We start from the raw sequence: 21,229 nt of genomic DNA, 5'->3' as shown, positions 1-21,229 counted from the left end.
CTATAAACAGCGGTCCCAAGTGAGGCCCTTGGAGCCCTCCTGAACCACAGCGGGCTGCGCCCAGCATCTCCCTCTGAATGAAACGCTCCTCAGAGTTTGCAAACTCTCAAGTTTGCGATATTTGGAGGGGACCGTCGCCAGCTGGCACGGGACCTGGGCTGCAACACTCCTTGAGGCTCAACCCTTCACTCATTGAGAAATGCCAAGACATTTGATGTGAGTATTTCACTGAATTCAAGGGGGATTTTTAACAGGTATATCTTTGTATATTTATCTATCTTTGTATGCGTGTGCGTGTGAATTGATGGAAGTACCTGCTAGCAAATATAGTCTGCTAAAATCTTATGATCTATCTTAAGATTGTAAATGAACCTTAGACTGCTGCTAAACACACATAATCCCTTAGACATATACCATTGACCAAGTCTGGGACTAGGGGTAGATCTAGCTGGGTCTACTCTGAACCTCGTGACTCAACGGGAGGGTCTCCTTACCCTTTTCGTATTAGACATAAACTGTTGCCCAAGTCTGAGACTAAGATTGGATCCAGCTGGGTCTTCTCTGAACCTCGTGACTCAACGGGAGGGTGTCCCTTAACCTTTTCATCCTCGGCCTCTGTATAAATCATTCCAACTCAATTCTAACACGATGTCCTGGTTTCGGCTGGGATAGAGTTAATTTTCTTGCTAGTAGCTGGTATAGTGCTGTGTTTTGGATTTAGTATGAGAAGAATGTTGATAACACACTGATGTTTTCTTTGTTGCTAAGTAGTGCTTACGCTAGTCAAGGACTTTTCAGCTTCCCATGCTCTTTTCCTTTGTATGCTTCATCCGTGTAGTAAGTGATAGAGTGAACCTTGCCATAGATCTCTGCTAAGTCGCACTTTCATAAATTTCTATTAAAATCACTTTCTGCTAATACCTTCAACAGTAATTCTTTGAGCAGCCTCTAAACCACTCATTCACGACATGCCCCTGGCGATGGGCACTCCGGCTGCTCCAGCCTCTCCTCCGCTCGTAACATCCGTGGGATCAGGTCAGTCATCCGGCTGATGACCTCCTCGCACACGGTTATAGCATCCTGGTGCCTCCCGGCCTGCTCCAAGGCGGATGCTGCTTCCAGGGACACCTCAGGGATCTTGGGCAGAGCTGAGCCACCATCTAGGGGCACCTGGGGAGCAAGAGTGATGGCAGTGCTCAGACGCAGAACTGCAGAGCACCCAGCCAAGCAGAATGACCCTGTGCTTACTGGGAACCCAGAGATGCTGCCCAGCAAAGCTCAGACCCACTCCCACAGACATGGGAGCCTGTCAGAGGAGGCAGAAGCTGTGAAGCACTAACAGCTCAGCAGAGTCAAGAAGGCAAATCCCTACTCTTGAAGTGAAGGACATCCAAAACCAGGCCAACAGCTGCTCCCCACAGGGAAGGGGAAGCTATTTCTCCAGACAGTAGTGGCAAGCGGTCTCTGGTGTGAATCTGAAGGTAGGTAGACATGCCACAGGTCAGAGGTGCCAACCCCCACCTTGTTTCTTTCACATCTCAAACTAGACACTGAAACCTGGAGTCCAGGGGTGAAGTCTGGGCCCAGGCCTTGGGATGGAGATCCAAACCTCATCTACAAAGTCACCAAGGGAGCTCTTCACCAAGATACCTACCTGCTGCTGCAGCCCCTCCTGAAGCAGAGCCAGAAAATCCAGGTAATGTTCCACTGCATCAGCCACCCTGCAACAGGGACAGGACATGTGGTGAAAGGAGCAGGGGGACCCCAAGAAGTACCAGCAGCCAGGTGGAACCTGAATTGCCAGCCTGCACCACACTCGCTCTGGTCATGATAGCCATGACTTTAGCCAAAGGCAGCCCTCCTCAGGCTGGTTTTTGAGCTTCTCTCTCTGCAGCAACCCTTTGCGCTCAGACAAAACCCCTTCCCAGATTTTGCAGCCTCCTTGCCCAAGGAGGCTGGGTCCACAAGGGCAACTTCTGCTCAAGACGTAGCCTTCCTGCAGCAGCCTAGGACCACGCAGAGGCAGCGCGGACATCAGCCTGAGCCTCCCCATTCCGCTCTAGGCTGCATTTCCCCTCTCCCCACTGACAGGGGGAGGCCCAGCCATTACCATTCACTGAGCGCAGCAGACAAGGCAGGTGTAGGGCCAGGACCCTCTTGGAACAGAATACTCCCACAGCATCCTGGAGGAGGGAGAGGGCCCAGCCTCCAGCTCCTGCAGCCCTAGGACAGACTCAGAGTTGTTATGCTTGTTATCAGAGTTGTGTTATGTAACACCATACTTGCCGTATGCACTCCCTGTGGTGCTGTTTATCACCTCTGGGAGTTGGATTAAAGATACTGCTTTGCTGTACTGTGTAACACCGGCTTATGGTATGATAAAATTATTGGTCGGGACACTGTACTCAGCACTGCCATCATCCTCGTACTTCAGGAGCCATCTCTCAGAAACTATTAATAATTACACTTTTTACCTCTTCTCCTCAGAGAGACAGTCTATGGGGGAGACAGCTTCTCCTCCAGGCTGATTACAATAGCTCTTGAGGATTTTGAATATCCTTGGGATGTTCAAACCAGCGTGTTCCTATTGCTATGTCTCCTGAATGTGTTTCAGGCCTTGTTTAAGGTTAAACAACTATTTAAGAATACCACCCAGAGATCTGCCCCGAGCCTGGATAGTTTTGAGTGGCAGGGTGTGTGGGATAGTATGGGCAAGTACCTAGGACAGTGGGCACCTCCAATGTTTTGGAACTTCACCCCTGAACAAGTGCAGAATCCTGAAAAACTAGTAAAATATTTGGAAAATGTATGCTGTCACCCTGGCAATTCCAGAGAGACCCAGATTAGTGCAACGTGCTGGGGCCTGGCCCATGCCTACCGAGCCCTGTTCAACACTATTCAGAACCCTCAAGGGGGAGAGAAGGTCTCCGGATCTGATGACAAAACGACGGGCACTGCGGCTACTCCAACCCCCGGGACAGGCACTGTGGCTACTCCAACCCCGGCGACAGGCACTGTGGCTACTCCAACCCCTGCAACAGTCACTGTGGCTACTCCAACCCCGGCGACAGGCACTGCAGCTAAACCAGAGGACCAACCCGTGCCGGTATCAGTCGCCCCTATACAAAAGAAGAAATATTGGAAGTGAAAGTCAGGTCGTTTAGAAAGGGATGAAGAAGCTCCTCCTAAGAGGGAGCAGGAGGAAGAAGCATACTGTCTGGCCAGCGAGGAGGCAGACTACTCTAAAGCAGGGCCATCACGAGAACAGGAGGAGGAAGAGGAAGAATTCCCCGCTCTCCCCCAAGGAAGAACTCGGCGGCTGGGTTCCTCCTCTTCCTCAGAAGGAGAGGAAGAACTCATAAATGAGACAGTGACCACCCGATCCCTATCCCTGAGTGAGCTGCGAGATATGCGAAAAGACTTCAGTCGTCGTCCAGGCGAGCACATTGTCACCTGGCTGCTCCGATGCTGGGATAATGGGGCCAGTAGCCTGGAATTAGAGGGTAGGGAAGCCAAGCAGCTGGGATACCTTTCTAGGGAAGGGGGCATTGACAAAGCGATTGGACAAGGGACACAAGTCCTCAGCCTCTGGAGGCGACTGCTGTCAGGCGTGAAGGAAAGGTATCCCTTCAAGGAAGATGTTATATGCCACCCAGGCAAGTGGACCACCATGGAGAGAGGTATCCAGTACCTGAGGGAATTAGCCGTGCTGGAGGTGATTTATGATGACCTGAACAACAAGCAGTTATCCAAAGATCCAGATGAAGTCAAGTGAACCCGACCCATATGGCGGACGTTTGTGTGGAGCGCACTATCGTCGCATGCAAACTCATTGGCAGTAATGACCTGGAAAGATGGAGAGGAACAAACGGTGTATGAATTGGCTGGCCAACTCTGGCAATATGAAGAAAGTCTCTCTTCCTCCCTCGTCTTGGCTGTGGAGAAACTGGTCCAGCAACTCAAAGAGGATATGTCCTACTCCCCACCTGCACGGGCCGGTATCTCAGCCATTAGGAGTAAGCGTCCCTCTGCTCAAGAGAGGAGATATCGTGGGTACACACCCCGGGGCACCCTGTGGTTTTACCTGCGTGTCGTGGTTTAACCCCATCCGGCAACTGAGCACCACACAGCCACTCACTCACTCCCCCCACAATGGGATGGGGGAGAGAATCAGAAGGGTAAAAGTGAGAAAACACGTGGGTTCAGATAAAGACCGTTTAATAGGGACAGCAAAAGCCGCACGCGCAAGCAAAGCAAAACAAGGAATTCATTCACTCCTTCCCATCGGCAGGCAGGTGTTCAGCCATCTCCAGGAAAGCAGGGCTCCATCACGCCTAATGGTTACTTGGGAAGACAAACGCCATCACGCCGAACATCCCCCCCTTCTTCTTCTTCGCCCAGCCTTATATGCTGAGCATGACGTCATATGGTATGGAATAGCCCATTGGCCAGCTGGGCCAGCCATCCCGGCCACGCTCCCTCCCAGCCCCCTGCGCACCCGGCAGGGCACGGGAAGATGAAAAGTCCTTGACTAGCGTAAACATTACTTAGCAACAACCAAAACATCAGTGTGCCATCAACATTATTCTCATACTACATCCAAAACACAGCACTACACCAGTAAATAGGAAGAAAATCAACTCCATCCCAGCCGAAACCAGGACACTGCCTGACCATGGAGACGACATGAGGAAATGGGATGGAAAATCTACCTCGAACCTAGACGCATGGGTACGTGAGTTGCAAGGAAAAACAACCACAAAAGGGGGTTCTTCCAGGAAAACTGCTGCTCCAGTCTCCAGTGAGCAGTTCCCCAGACAGACTAGAAGGGCTAATTTTACCCCTGATCTTATAAGAAGTGGGTAGCAAATACAATGACCAGGACTAGAGGGGACCTGCCTCCGGCCAGGTGGAGGAAAGGGACAACCGGGTTTACTGGACTGTGTGGATTCGATGGCCTGGCACATCATAGCCACAAGAGTATAAGGCTCTCGTAGACACCGGTGCACAGTGTACCCTGATGCCGTCAAGCTACGAAGGGGCAGAACCCATTTGTATTTCTGCAGTGACAGGGGGATCCCAAGAGTTAACTGTATTGGAGGCCGAAGTGAGCCTAACCGGGAATGAGTGGCAGAAGGACCCCATTGTGACTGGCCCAGAGGCTCCGTGCATCCTTGGCATAGACTACCTCTGGAGAGGGTATTTCAAGGACCCAAAAGGGTACCGGTGGGCTTTTGGTATAGCTGCCCTGGAGACGGAGGAAACTAAACAGCTGTCTACCTTGCCCGGTCTCTCGGAGGACCCTTCTGTTATAGGGTTGCTGAGGGTCGAAGAACAACAGGTGCCGATCGCTACCACAATGGTGCACCGGCAGAAATATTGCACCAACCGAGACTCCCTGCTTCCCATCCATAAGCTGATTCCTTGACTGGAGAGCCAAGAAGTGATCAGCAAGACTCGCTCACCCTTTAACAGTCCCATATGGCCAGTGCAAAAGTCCAATGGAGAGTGGAGACTAACAGTAGACTACCGTGGCCTCAACGAAGTCACACCGCCACTGAGTGCTGCCGTGCCGGACATGCTAGAACTCCAATATGAACTGGAGTCAAAGGCAGCCAAGTGGTACGCCACAATCGATATCGCTAATGCGTTTTTCTCAATCCCTTTGGCAGCAGAGTGCAGGCCACAGTTTGCTTTCACTTGGAGGGGCGTCCAGTACACCTGGAACCGACTGCCCCAGGGGTGGAAACACAGCCCTACCATTTGCCATGGACTGATCCACACTGCACTGGAACAGGGTGAGGCTCCCGAACACCTGCAGTACATTGATGACATCATTGTGTGGGGCAACACAGCAGAAGAAGTTTCTGAGAAAGGGGAGAGAATAGTCCAAATCCTTCTGAAGGCCGGTTTTGCCATAAAACAAAGTAAGGTCAAGGGACCTGCACAGGAGATCCAGTTTTTAGGAATAAAATGGCAAGATGAACGTCGTCAGATCCCAATGGATGTGATCAATAAAATAACAGCCATGTCCCCACCAACTAGCAAAAAGGAAACACAAGCTTTCTTAGGCGTTGTGGGCTTTTGGAGAATGCATATTCCAGATTACAGCGTGATTGTAAGCCCTCTCTATCAAGTGACCAGGAAGAAGAACGACTTCAAATGGGGCCCTGAGCAACAACAAGCCTTTGAACAAATTAAACGGGAGATAGTTCAGGCAGTAGCCCTTGGGCCAGTCCGGGCAGGACAAGATGTAAAGAATGTGCTCTACACCGCAGCCGGGGAGAATGGTCCTACCTGGAGCCTCTGGCAGAAAGCACCAGGGGAGACTCGAGGTCGACTCTTAGGGTTTTGGAGTCGGGGATACAGAGGATCCGAGGCCTGCTATACTCCAACTGAGAAGGAGATATTGGCAGCATATGATGGGGTTCAAGCTGCTTCGGAAGTGGTTGGTACTGAAGCACAGCTCCTCCTGGCACCCCGACTGCCGGTGCTGGGCTGGATGTTCAAAGGGAGGGTCCCCTCTACACATCATGCAACCGATGCTACGTGGAGTAAGTGGGTCGTGCTGATCACACAACGGGCCCGAATAGGAAACCCCAGTCGCCCAGGAATCTTGGAAGTGATCAAGAACTGGCCAGAAGGCAAAGATTTTGGAATATCCCCAGAGGAGGAGGTGATGTGTGCTGAAGACGCCCCACTGTATAATAAACTACCAGAAAGCGAGAAGCAATATGCCCTGTTCACTGATGGGTCCTGTCGCCTTGTGGGAAAGCATCGGAGATGGAAGGCTGTGGTATGGAGTCCTACACGCCAAGTTGCAGAAACTGCTGAAGGAGAAGGTGAATCAAGTCAGTTTGCAGAGGTGAAAGCCATCCAGCTGGCCTTGGACATTGCTGAACGAGAAAAATGGCCAGTACTTTATCTCTATACTGACTCATGGATGGTGGCAAATGCCCTGTGGGGGTGGTTACAGCAGTGGAAGCAGAACAACTGGCAGCGCAGAGGTAAACCCATCTGGGCTGCCGCACTTTGGCAAGATATTGCTGCCCGGGTAGAAAACCTGGCTGTAAAAGTACGTCACATAAATGTTCACGTACCCAAGAGTCGGGCCACTGAAGAACATCAAAACAACCAGCAGGTGGACCAGGCTGCTAAGATTGAAGTGGCTCAGGTGGATCTGGACTGGCAACATAAGGGTGAATTATTTATAGCCTGGTGGGCCCATGACACCTCAGGCCATCAAGGAAGAGATGCAACATACAGATGGGCTCATGATCGAGGGGTGGACTTGACCATGGACGCTATTGCACAGGTTATCCATGAATGTGAAACGTGCGCTGCAAGCAAGCAAGCCAAGCGAGTAAAGCCTCTTTGGTATGGAGGACGATGGTTGAAATATAAATATGGGGAGGCCTGGCAGATTGATTATATCACACTCCCACAAACCCGCCACAGCAAGCTCTATGTGCTCACCATGGTGGAAGCAACTCACCGGATGGCTGGAAACATCCCGTGCCCCATGCCACCGCCAGGAACACCATCCTGGGCCTTGAAAAGCAAGTCCTATGGCGACATGGCACCCCAGAAAGAATTGAGTCAGACAACGGGACTCATTTCCGAAACACCCTCATAGACACCTGGGCCAAAGAGCACGGCATTGAGTGGGTATATCACATCCCCTACCATGCACCAGCATCCGGAAAAATCGAACGATACAACGGACTGCTAAAGACTACGCTGAGAGCAATGGGTGGTGGGACATTCAAGCATTGGGACACACATTTAGCAAAAGCCACCTGGTTAGTCAACACCAGGGGATCTGCCAATCGAGCTGGCCCTGCCCAATCAAAACCCTTACGTACTGTAGATGGAGATAAAGTCCCTGTCGTGCACATAAGAAATATGCTGGGGAAGACAGTCTGGGTTACTCCTGCCTCTGGCAAGGGAAAACCCATCCGTGGGATTGCTTTTGCTCAAGGACCTGGGTGCACTTGGTGGGTAATGCGAAAGGATGGGGAAGTCTGATGTGTACCTCAAGGGGATTTGATTTTGGGTGAAAATAGCCAATGAACTGAATTGTATGATGTTAATTTTTATATGATATTGTATGGCATCACTACTTTGGTTGCTATATGCCAAATCAGCAGTATTACAGTAAAAATCACCCAGATTAATGAAGAATGAATTTTGACGAAAACCAAGCCAAGTGCAGCAATGACAGAACCGGACAAGCGCAGCGGTGATGGAACCAGAACTGGCTTCAGCATGCAACAATCCAACACCACACACCATCTCTCCTGCCCTGAAGGACTCTTGTGACAGATGGAGCCCGAAGTCATGGACTAAATGAACTCAATGGACATTTGTGGACATTTTACAGGGGTGGTCTATAGACTAAGGGAATGATATCTGTGTATTATATCAAAGGATGGGAAGTGGCGGGGTGGTTAATGAGGTTGTATTTGATTGTGTGGGACCTGAGCATGATGCAAATAGTATGGAATAAGGGGTGGATACTGTCCTGGTTTCAGCTGGGATAGAGCTAATTTTCTTCATAGTAGCTAGTATGGGGCTATGTTTTGGATTCGTGCTGAAAACAGTGTTAATAATATAGAGATGTTTTCGTTATTGCTGAGCAGTGCTTACACAGAGTCAAGGCCTTTTCCGTTTCTCATGCTCTACCGACTGAGAAGGCTGGAGATACACAAGAAGCTGGGACGGGGCGCAGCCAGGACAGCTGACCCAAACTGGCCAACAGGATATTCCATACCATATGTCATCATGCTAAGTATTTAAACTAGGGGAAAGCTGGGCAGGGGGCTGCTGCTCAGGGACCGGCTGGGCATCGGTTTGTTGGTTGGAGGTGAGCAATTGTTTTTCATTTGCATCACTTGTCTGTCTTGGGTTTTATTTCTCTCTCTTTTTGTTATCTTCCTTTTCATTAATTATTATTATTATTTTATTTTATTTCAGTTATTAAACTGTTTATATCTCAACCCAGAAGTGTTCTCATTTTTACTCTTCCGATTCTCTCCCCCATCCCACTGCAGGGGGGGGTGAGCAAGCGGCTGTGTGGTGTTTAGTTGCCTGCCAGATTAAACCACGACACAGGCAGAGGAACCCTGTGACAGTGCAGAGAAAGGCTTAGCTGGGGAAAAAGCAGAGAAGCTCTTTGAATACTGAATGGCAAAGTTGAGACCCAGAGGCTCAGCCCAGGCCCTCTTCCAAAGGAAGAGCCCAGAGAACCCCAAGGGCCCATTTGCTTGGGAAGAACAATCAGGATAAGGGCAGGGAGAGGGGGCCCTGGGACAGGAGAGCAGTAAGAGGCCATGCCAAGATGAGTTCCTCCTCCACAAAAACCTTGCAGGAAGGCTGCTGCAATGCACAGGATCTCCTTCAAGTCCTCGGCGCTCTGTACAAGGGGCATGGAGGCCCCCTTGGCAGGCACTCACCATGCCTTGAGCAGGGAGAGGAGTTCATTCTCCCTACTGCTGCAGCAAGCTCTCCCCGGATCCTGTTAATACACAGAGGAAAGAGAGCAGGGAATGCTGAAGGGAAGCAGGAAACACTGATCCCAGGGCACGGGGAAACAGAGGTCCCACCAAACCCTTTGACAGTGCTCTCTGCGCTGGGGAGCAATGTCCTACCACCCTCTCACTTCAGCTACAACCCACTCGCTGCAGTGATTCCTGCCTGGCCCGGGGCAGCACCTCCCCACCTCAGAGTGAGGTGCACCTCGAGGGGTTCCTGGCAAGGCAGATCCAAGTGCTGTCAGAGGACATTCAAAAAGGTGGGACCCCTCAGCAGCCTTCATGCAACCTGGCCCTCCCAATCAGCAGTGAAGGTTCTTCTACGTCCCACTGCTCACATCTTACTCCCTACAGAGGCTGCAAAAGTCCACTTGCAGCCCCCTTCCAGCCTGCCCAGGTCACCTGTCTGGCACCTTGAGGTCCAGGGCCCTGGCAGGCAGGAGATATTCTGGGACCCATTAATGCACTCAGGGCGTTAGGCTATGCTGGGACACCAGGGAGAGGATTACTCATGCTAACTGGGAAGCACTGATGGGTTCAGGTCTCCAAATGCCACAGCAACATTTTGCAGAGTGGGTTTTATGACAAGCACGGTATTTATGCCAGCTCTGCCTCCTTTAGCAAGCCCGTGGGTATTTATATCCGCACAGATATAGCTAGGGCACACACTGTGACTACTTGGAAGCTCCCAGTGACAGCAAGAAAGGAAAATACAAGCCCCTCTCAGCCAACAGGCTAAACAGGGCTCCTGGCACCAGCAAGTAATTCAGACACTCTCCCTTCAAGGCAGAGCACACAAGCTGGTTCATGCCCACCCAAACAACTCACCCCACACATGGCTTGGGTGCAAAACACCTGACTTGCCCAGAAAAGCCTTCAAGTGCCACCTATGGAGTGAATCAGGCTACAAGACTAGCAGGAGAAGAGGGATAGCTGGCTTAAGGATCTCCCAAGACTAAGAGAAGACAGCTAATGCACACTCCAGAGTTGTAGGGATGGTACCAGCAGGCAGATACTCCAGTGCAAGTAACCAGGAGCTGCGCAGCATCCACCTGTGCCCAGCTACCTCAGCGTTGCTCAGGAGCCTGAAGAGGCCAGCAATGCTTCCCACGCGGCTGGCTGCCAGCCACCACGCTCCTTGCAGGCCGCCCAGTAAGTGCAAAGGTGCCTGCAGCTCCTCCGCGGTTACCTCCTGCAGCACCTTCTGCCACAGCTCCTCAGTGCTAAGATCCTGCCCGCAGGCCCCACAAGCCTCCAGAACTGAAAAAATAAACAAATAAAGAAACAAACCAAAACAAAAAAAACAGCCATGAGACAACAGGTTGGTACCCTGTAGCAGACGCCCTCCCAAGAGTGAGGGAAAACCTCAGGCAAGCACAGGCTCCTCTTAGCGAGGGAAGGAATGGGGTTACAGGGCTTGCCCGGCCTCAGCAGCATGGAAACCAAGCTCTCAGACAGTGGAGTTAATGGCGTCACGTGCAGGAGACAACACACAGTTCAGAGCTATGACTCCAGCTCTGCCAAGTCCTCCTGAGGTCACTTGCCCAGGAGCAAGCATGTGCTAACACTGCAGATCCCCCTCTGACTTGCAGCCTATTTCAGTGAGTTTTCTTTGAAGCCAGCACATCATAATTAAAGAAAACACTCATTTTATACTGTCACTAAAACTTTGCTAGAGACTCGGCATCTTACGCCTTGAAAACTCTCATTTCCCTTAAAACCTTCAGCCTATCACTGCAGGCTGCAGCAGGCAGACAGCCACACAGCTGCACATCATCCCTGGCTGCAAGCCACCCCACCTCCTGCCCTTCCCAGCAGAGCCAGGCTTCCTTGCTCACAGCCCCCCCTCCTCCAGCCCGTCACTGCACATCTCCAAAGCACAGAGAACGCTCTCCTTGCCCTGAGGAGCTCCCCTACAGAGAACTCTCTCTTTACCCCTGAGGAGCCCCTGGCATATTCCTTCTGCTTCTCCTTCGATGGCAGTCAGATGCTCCCATAGTAAAAAGCAGGGAGTTGTAGAGGACGGTAAGCTCCAGAGGCAGGGCGGGGAGGGCAGCCGGCAGCCCTGTGATCACAGCCAACCCAACAAGAAATTGAGCTGGCTAGGAAAAACCCTACAACCATCCATGCTAAGGTGTCATCACCCAACTTTGTGACAACAGAAGTTTCCTGTGAAGTATTTTTGCTGCTGTTGCGGTGACATTTAACAGCTTGGGAACTGCACTACCCAGAGTGACAGCAGATGTCACCTCTCCAGAGGCTGACACTGCTTTAGACATCCATTCCTCACCTATCCAGGTGCTGCAGTCCTCCAGGACTGAGACCTTTCAGCTCTCCCAAAAGAGCATCAATAGCCTACCCTCTTCCAGTACACATCTACCCTTTTGCACAGGTTTCCCACACTGTGTCTCCCTAAGTGTGTCTTTCTCCCTCTCCCTTACATCAGGCTTCCTCTATAACATAGTTAGAATCATAAAATCATAGAATCATTAAGGTTGGAAAAGACCTCTAAGATCATCAAGTCCAACCATCAACCCAACACCACCATGCCCACTAAACCATGTCCCTAAGCGCCTCATCTACACGTCTTTTAAATACTTCCAGGGATGGGGACTCAACCACTTCCCTGGGCAGCCTGTTCCAAGGCCTGACTACTCTTTCAGTGAAGAATTTTTTCCTAATGTCCAATCTAAACCTCCCTTGGCGCAACTTGAAGCCATTTCCTCTCGTCCTATCGCTAGTTACTTGGCAGAAGAGACCAACACCCACCTCACTACAACCTCCCTTCAGGTAGTTGTAGAGCACGATGAGGTCTCCCTTGAGCCTCCTCTTCTCCAGACTAAACAGTCCCAGTTCCCTCAGCTGCTCCTCATAAGACTTGTGCTCTAGACCCTTCACCAGCTTCGTTGCCCTTCTCTGGACATGCTCCAGCACCTCAATGTCCTTCTTGTAGTGAGGGGCCCAAAACTGAACACAGGATTCGAGGTGCGGCCTCACCAGTGCCGAGTACAGGGGCACGATCACCTCCCTACTCCTGCTGGCCACACTATTTCTGATACAGGCCAGGATGCCATTGGCCTTCTTGGCCACCTGAGCACACTGCCGGCTCATGTTCAGCTGGCTGTCAACCAGCACCCCCAGGTCCTTTTCCTCTGGGCAGCTTTCCAGCCACTCTTCCCCAAGCCTGTAGCATTGCATGGGGTTGTTGTGACTCAAGTGCAGGACCTTACACTTGGCCTTGTTGAACCTCATACAGTTGGCCTCGGCCCATCGATCCAGACTGTCCAGGTCCCTCTGCAGAGCCTTCCTACCCTCGAGCAGATCAACACTCCCGCCCAACTTGGTGTCGTCTGCAAATTTACTGAGGGAGCACTCGATCCCCTCGTCCAGATCCTTGATGAAGATATTGAACAGGACCGGCCCCAGTACTGAGCCCTGGGGAACACCGCTCGTGACCGGCCGCCAACTGGATTTAACTCCATTCACCACAACTCTCCGGGCTCGGCCGTCCAGCCAGTTCTTTACCCAGCAAAGAGTACACCTGTCTAAGCCGTGAGCCGCCAGCTTCTCTAGGAGAATGCCGTGGGAGACAGTGTCAAAGGCTTTACTCAAGTCCAGGTAGACCACATCCACAGCCTTTCCCTCATCCACTAGGCGGGTCACCTGGTCATAGAAGGAGATCAGGTTGGTCAAGCAGGACCTGCCTTCCATGAACCCGTGCTGGCTGGGCCTGATCCCCTAGTTGTCCCGGCCACGCCTTGTGAGCGCCCTCAAGACGAACCGCTCCATGATCTTCCCCGGCACCGAGGTCAGGCTGACGGGCCTGTGGTTCCCCGGATCCTCCTTGCGGCCCTTCTTGTAGATGGGCGTCACATTGGCAAGCCTCCAGTCGTCTGGGACTTCCCCTGTTAACCAGGACTGCTGGTAAATGATGGAGAGCAGCTCGGCAAGCTCCTCCGCCAGCTCCCTCAGTACCCTTGGGTGGATCCCATCCAGCCCCATAGACTTGTGAGCATCCAGGTGGCGTAGCAGGTCGTTAACTGCTTCCTCTTGGATTATGGGGGGTTTATCCTGCTTGCTGTCCCTGTCTTCCAGCTCAGGGGGCTGAGTACCCTGAGGATAACTGCTCTGACTATTAAAGACTGAGGCAAAGAAGGCATTAAGTACCTCAGCCTTTTCCTCATCCTCAGTGGCAATGTTCCCCCCCCCCGCATCCAATAAAGGATGGAGATTCTCCTTGGCTCTCTTTTTGTCCTTAATATACTTGTAAAAGCATTTTTTGTTGTCTCTCACGACAGTGGCCAGGTTGAGTTCTAGCTGGGCTGTTGCCTTTCTAATTTCCTCTCTGCACGACCTAACGAGATCCCTGTACTCTTCTTGAGTTGCCTGCCCCTTCTTCCAAAGGTGATAAACTCTCCTTTTTTTCCTGAGTCCCAGCCAGAGCTCCCCATTCAGCCAGGCCGGTCGTCTTCCCCACCCGTTCTTCTTACAGCACATGGGGACAGCCTGCTCCTGCGCCTTTAAGACTTCCTTCTTGAAGAACGTCCAGCCTTCCTGGACCCCTTTGCCCTTCAGGACTGTCTCCCAAGGGACCCTCTCGACCAGTGTCCTGAGCAGGCCAAAGTCCGCCCGCCGGAAGTCCATGGTAGCAGTTTTGCTGGCCCCCCTCCTTACTTCACCAAGTATGGAGTATTCTATCATTTCATGGTCGCTAAGCCCAAGAGGGCCTCCGACCACCACATCTCCCACCAGTCCTTCTCTGTTTGTGAACAGCAGGTCAAGCGAGGCACCTCCCCTAGTGGGCTCCCTTACCAGCTGTGTCAGGAAGTTATCTTCCACACACTCCAGGAACCTCCTCGACTGTTTCCTCTCTGCCGTGTGGTATTTCCAGCAGACGTCCGGAAAGTTGAAGTCCCCCACGAGAACAAGGGCTAGCGACTGTGAGACTTCTGCCAGCCTCTGGTAGAATATTTCGTCTGCCTCCTCGTCCTGGTTAGGTGGTCTATAACAGACTCCCAGCAGGATATCTGCCTTGTTGGCCTTCCCCCTCATCCTTACTTACAGGCACTCGACCTTATCATCACTACCATCGAGCTCTAGACAGTCGAAGCACTCCCTAACATACAGGGCTACTCCACCGCCTCTCCCTTCTGAAGAGCTTACAGCCATCCATTGCAGCACTCCAGTTGTGAGACTCATCCCACCATGTTTCCGTGATGGCGACTAAGTCATAGCTACCCCGCTGCACAATGGCTTCCAGCTCCTCCTGTTTGCCGCCCATGCTGCGTGCATTGGTGTAGATGCACTTGAGCTGGGCTACCGATTTCTCCCCCGACATTGGCGTGCCGCCCCTAGGCTCTTCTCTAGTGAGCCTGGTTTTATCCCCTTCCCCCTTCGAACCTAGTTTAAAGCCCTCTCGATGAGCCCCGCCAACTCATACGCGAGAATCCTTTTCCCCCTGTGAGACAGCTGAACTCCATCTGTCCCCAGCAGGCCCGGTGCTGTGTAAACCTCCTGTCGTGGTTTAACCTGGCAGGCAGCCAAATACCACGCAGCCGCTCGCTCACACCCCCCGCCCCCCCAGTGGGACGGGGAGAGAATCGCAAGGGTATTCTCAGGAATACTGTCCAGAGATCAACCCTCAGGAATAAGAAAAGAGGGAGGGCAAGCAGCGGTGCCTCATCGGGGCGGGCAGAGCGGCGAGTCTCGGGGGCGGCTACAGACATGGTGGCTACTCAAAATCCCACGACAGGCACTGCGGCTACTCCAACCCCCACGACAACCCCTGTGGCTACTCAAACCCCAGCAACAGTCACCGTAGCTTCTCCAACCCCTGTGACAGGCACTGCAGCCACTCAAGCTCCAGCAACAGTCACTACAGTTACTCCAACCCCCATGACAAGCACTGCAGCTACCCAAACCCCAGCAATAGGCACTACAGCTGAACCAGAGGACCAACCCTTGCTGGTATCCGTTGCCCCACGTTGGGCGCCAAAAAGGACTGTCGTGGTTTAACCTGGCAGGTATCCAAATACCACGCAGCCGCTCGCTCACACCCCCCGCCCCCCCAGTGGGACGGGGAGAGAATCGGAAGGGTAAGAGCGAGAAAAACTCGTGGGTTGAGATAAAGACAGTTTAATAGAACAGAAAAGGGAAAATAATGATAATAAATAATGATAGAATAAACAAAATGAGTGATGCACAATGCAATTGCTCACCACCCGCGCTGACCGATAACCAAGTAGCGATCGGCACTTCCTGGATCACGCCTACCCTTCATATACTGAGCATGACGTCCCATGGTATGGAATACCCCATTGGCCAGCTGGGCTGGCTGTCCTGATTATGTTCCCTCCCATCTTGTGTACCTAGCTCAGTCAGTAGGCACGGGAGCTGTCCTTGGACTAGGAGGGCACTTAGCAACAACTGAAAACATCAGTGTGTTATCAACATTCTCCTCATACTAAATCCAAAACACAGCACTAGGAAGAAATTTAACCCTATCCCAGCCGAAACCGGGACACTCCCCATGATCAAAGAAGCCAAAATTCCGCCGATGGCACCAGCCCCTAAGCCACATGTTGATCCGATGAGTTTTCCTGTTCCCTTCGGTATTCCTCCCTGCCACTAAAGGGATCGAGGAAAACACTACCTGTGTTCCTGATCCTTCCACCAGTCGCCCCAGTGCCCTGAAGTCCCTTTTGATCCCTTCGGGACTTCTCTCTGCCAGCCTGTATAACCAATAGCAGGTAGTAATCGGAGGCCTGTATGAGACTAGGGAGCTTCCTAGTAATATCCTTAACCCGGGCCCCAGGGAGGCAGCAGACTTCCCTGTGGGATGGGTCTGGCCAGCATATTGGGCCCTCCGTCCCCCTCAGAAGGGAATCACCTATGACAATTACCCTCCTTTTTTTCTTAGCAGAGGCAGTCATAATGCGTGGGGCTGACTGCCTCGCCTCAGGCAACCCCGTGGATGGGCCTTCATCTGCGTCCTCGTTTGTCTGGCCCTCAAGTTCCAGGGCCCCATATCTGTTGTGTAGGGGCAACTGGGAAGGTTGAGGTGAGGGAGGCCGGGCGGGGATTCGCCTGGCGCCCCGAGCAGGGACCTGTGTCCATTCCCCCCTGACTCCTACGTCCCCTCCTTCTGCCTGGCGGCAAGAGGGCAGGGGATCCTCTGCTTCTTGTGGAGCCTCCATCTGCTGCCCTTGCCTCAGGGATGGTAGGGTGCGGCTCCACCAATCTATCTCCCTCTCACACTCCCTGATACTCCTTAAACTCTCCACTTCCTCTTTCAGCTCTGCCACCAGGCTGAGCAGATCATCCACCTGGTCGCAGCGCACACAGGCATTGCCTCTGCTGCCCTCCTGTACAAGGGACAGGCTCAGGCACTCCCTGCAGCCGGAGACCTGGACAGCTGTATGTTTCTGTGGGGGCTCAGTCTGGGTCGCCACGTTTCTCCTGGCGATGGCTTTCGGCCGAGTGGAAACCATGGCTAGGTCCTCTTCTGGGAGGGCGATGACCACTAGTTGAGTTAGCCTCTGGAGCCTGGAGCGGGGCTGCGCCCTGCCCGCTCGCCTTCCCTGCACGCCTTGCCTGCGCAAACTGCCGCGCCGCGCTCCAGGTCGCTCGCGCTCCCTGGGGGCTGCTCTTGTATCTGAGGGGGTTTGGCCGCCGTCCCTCCTGTCCCCGCCCACGCTGAGTCAGAGCTGCCGCTCGTCAGGAGCTCGCTCCTCTGGCTCGGGGGAGGGGGTGGGGGCTGGGGCACCCTCTCGCTCCCTGCGCTTTTGCCTTTTGTGGCAGGGAGCCCCTTCCCCAGCTTCTCAGGAAAGGTTGCCTCATTTTTTTCCAGAAACCCCAAAGCTCAGCCACATCCCCCTGCAAGATTAGGTCGAGGCTGGGCCTTAATCCCTTTGCAGGCCCAGTTCAGCTTAGGAACGTTTCATCCCCCTCCCTTCAAAAGTTTGTTTCCAGCACTGGGACACTGGAGCTGCAGCCCAGTAAACATCAGTGCCTGGGAAGCAGTACTTCCCCACCACGCGCTTCGGGTCCACGGGAAGGAGAGGGCAAGGCACGGGGCAGGGCAACCCAAACCAGCACCTGGCGCGGTGACCGGGCTGCCACTCACCCTGCATCCTCAGGAGCAGCTCCCCGAAGCCGCCTCACTGCTGTCACACCGCTGCTCCGCCGGGCCCTGAGCACTGCGCTGCCTGCAAGAGAGACACTCACCTGCCGGCCTGGCGAGGTGGCCGGCCCAGGCTACGGCACCCCTTCCCCTCCCGGCCCCGCGACGGCGGGCAGGCTGCGGCCTAGCCCCAGGCGGCAGCGTTCCCATGACGGGCAGGCTGCGGCCTAGCCCCAGGCGGTGGCGTTCCCATGGCAACCAGCAGGCAGCGCGGCCCCGGGATGGGCAGACCCGAGGCTCAGGGAACGGGGAAGGAGGGGAGAGGGGACCCGTCGCACCCACCAGCGCCCGGCCAGGGCCTGGCTCTCAGCAGCCCAGGCTCGCAGGCAGCCTGGCTCCAGGGCTCAAGTCAGACCTAGGAGGAGAGGGCAGCGCTCCCCAACCCCGCTCCCTGCACGCCAACACCGCTGCTTCCCGAGGGGAAGGGGAGACACGCACACTAAGAACGTGACCATGCCTTGGCATAAATAAGTGGCCTGAAGTGTTGAGGGAAGAATAGACAGAGATGGGATGGAGAAATGGGTGTGGGAACTGATGCTAATTGCTGGGAACTGAGATGCACCAAGCCCTGACCTCCCCGAAGCAGTGCCATCCCTTGGGATGGCTGCGCAGGCAGCGCCAGCCCCACGGATCAGAGGGGGGAGATACTCCAAACAGCCGCAACCTTTTGCAGCGGTGGTGGCTTTTAGTCACCATTTTCCAGGTGGTACAAACTGGACACAATTCCACCCCTGCCCCATGCCAGGACCACAGGACACACCATCCTGCCACCAGCCTGAGGCCAGGGAAGTTTCCCAGCAGAGCTCTCCCCCTGCACAGAGGGACAGGGCGCTGGGCAGGAGCCACTTGGTTTGGACCAGCGGGCACCTTCCTCTGGACACTCCTTGGGGTTTTAAATCAGCAAACACAGCCACGTCTGCTCTAGTATCAGCAGCATGTCCTGCTTCTAAGGTTGCCAAGCCTTGGACAAACATTAACTCTGACATCCCTGGCACACTCAGAAGAATGGCAGCCAAACGATCAGCTTGAGGGCAGCTGGTGAAGGCTGGCAAAGACTAAAAAAGTCAATGAAAGAAAGCAAGAGCATCTCCAGACATTGGAAAACTTGTCATCTTGAATCTGAATTCTTTGGTGTAGTAGCCAGTCTGCCTTGGCTGAGCAGCTAGCACTCCTTGGCATCTCTGCAGTGACAAGAATGTACTTGCAGTTTTGTTACTCTTTTTTGTTGTTTTGCAGTTTTGCAAGTAACAAACCCAGCTGAAATGAGCTGAAGCTGCACCCTTAGACCCCTATAAGAGGACTCAGGGAACAAGGTTACTGCATTTCTGGAGAGGAGACTGAGGCATGCATAGGCAGAATGATTTGTCTGAAGTCCCCCAAGGGAGCTTCAGCTTTCGACCTGGGCTCAAATCTACTAAAGCAGGAAGTGGCTAAGAAAAGTCCTAATTTTAACTTTAAAAGTCAGAATTTATATTCTGCAGTGGGGACTCAACACCAACTAGTAAGTCTCTGGCGAGATAAGTGTGCGTGTTTTTATGGCACTGCAGCTCTGCTGTCCCCTCTGCTCTGCCCCGGCCTCCCGGGGCCATGAGCCTACAGTCCCAGCAGGAAGGCAGAGGGGTGATATGGAGGGCTGAGGAGAGGATGCCCACGCGCTGGCTGAGTGCTCCAACCACGAACAATGGGCATGGGAAGGCTCAGCAGCATGACGGCAGCCGTTGAAAGAGGAACTAGTCCCAGAGATGGGAGCGAACGAAGCCCAGGGGCCTGGGTGGCAGCTGCAGGGATGTCAGGGGCCGGTACTACAGCATTAGCGACCATAGGGATTTCTGCCAGCACAAATACAGTCAGGCAGCAAGCTCCTGACCAGGTTACGAGGTTACAACAAGACCTATTTGGGCCCCAGCCTTGGAGGTTAGCAACATGTGTTATCTAGACTAACCCTCTGACGTTAAATGAAAATTCACTGGGTAGCTGCTACCTCCATTCCTTTCCTCCTCTCCACACCGATGCACCCCTCACCCATCAGCATGGCCCTCTCAGCACCGAGAACCATCTGGCCACCAAGGAGTCACAGTATACAGCAAATAACCTATTTTTAAGGGTGGGACTGCTTAAGCCCATCTAATTGTGGGCTGATGCGTTCCTGCCCCCCACAGCTCTCCGCTGCATGCTGCTACTCCTTGCCTTGCACCAGCACTGGTGTGTGTGCAACCAGGCAGTGAGGCAGCCCAGGGAGTCATGCCAGCTACAAACCAGTCCCTGGTTGTGTTGGGTGAAATTAAGCAGGACATGCCCATGGGGCATGGGATATGCAAGGCTAAGGTGGGAGAGCACAGCCAGCAGGTCAGGAGGTGGCCACGCAATGGAAACCCCAAATTAGAGCATTTTAAGCCTCCCTGAAATTGCACCCTAACATCTGAGCGAGCATTACTCTCCCACAGGGGCAAAATACAAAACTAAACCTGCCCTCAAGAGCCATTTTCCATAGCTACTGGGCACTTGGGCATAAAAGTAAGAACTGAAATGATCAGCGAGGTAACAAAACACTTTCCCTGGGACTCTCCAGGGCAGAGGAGAGGAAGAGCCTGGAGTTACGCTAGCAGTCTGCAGTGAGGAACTCAAACAGGGGCAGTCATGGTGCATGAGTTAAAAACCAAATGGGACCAGAACAAAAATCAAAGCAGGAATCCCAGGCAAGCAGTCCTCAGCTCTTTCCAGAGGGGAAAGAGACAAAAGGTTTCATAGCACCAAGTAATGCCACACAGTGGTTCAGGGCAGTAAGGAATCCCAGCTCCCATCAAAACTGCAGGGGGAATTTATCTGGGATGTGGCCAGGCACCACGGCCACTGTCCTCTACCTCTGCCCATAAAGAAAGAAATATGATGTCTCCTGACTGCAAGCAGTCAAGGGCGGGTTTGGGGTAGCTCACATGCAGCACAAAGTCCCATGCAGAAAAACAAGGTCAAGAGGGAGATAAGCACCAAATATGGAATCACAGATGCCATCAGCTGCAGTGCCTGGGGTCACTTCAAGGTGACATAACCCTCAGCACATACACAGATACCAGTGGGTTAAGCCACCTCCCAGAAGAGTTGTCGCTTTCAAGCAGCTGTTCCCAGGCACCAGAGCTCACACCAAGGCCACTCTTGCAGTTGGGACAGCTACTCCAGACTCCCCTTTCCTCCTGACCAGACCCAATATGGGGATGAGTCAATGCTCTGTCACTACATCGTGCTGCAACTCAACCGTTCCCAATCAACAGCTAGCATCTGGCAGCACATGCTCAGGAAGAGATTGGGAGCCCTGGTTGCTACAGCCCAGCCCACGGGGGCACCAACGGGCCGAGACCATGAGTGGAGAGTTTCTTGGTCATGGACACAGTTCTCCCTGCTACCACCCCCTCAACAAGCTAGCCTGCTTTAGGCTGTACGAGGCAGCCCAGCCTGCTCCCCCCTGCCCTTTGCAGGGCTGAGGAAGACCAGGAAAATGGGAGTGAGTGTAGGGCAGGAG

The 21,229-nt window shown here is 53.2% G+C and overlaps 1 pseudogene; it reads right to left on the bottom strand.

The window, feature by feature from the left end:
- Nucleotides 1–957: 957 nt before the first annotated feature.
- On the bottom strand, nt 958–19,771 carry LOC142075019 (Fanconi anemia group G protein-like; annotated as a pseudogene).
- Nucleotides 19,772–21,229: the final 1,458 nt, after the last annotated feature.

This window comes from Calonectris borealis, chromosome W (genome assembly GCF_964195595.1).
Source record: "Calonectris borealis chromosome W, bCalBor7.hap1.2, whole genome shotgun sequence".
Classification (NCBI taxonomy): domain Eukaryota; kingdom Metazoa; phylum Chordata; class Aves; order Procellariiformes; family Procellariidae; genus Calonectris; species Calonectris borealis.
The sequence above is the reverse complement of the archived record's forward strand: the minus strand, read 5'-3'. Positions and strand labels throughout refer to the sequence as shown.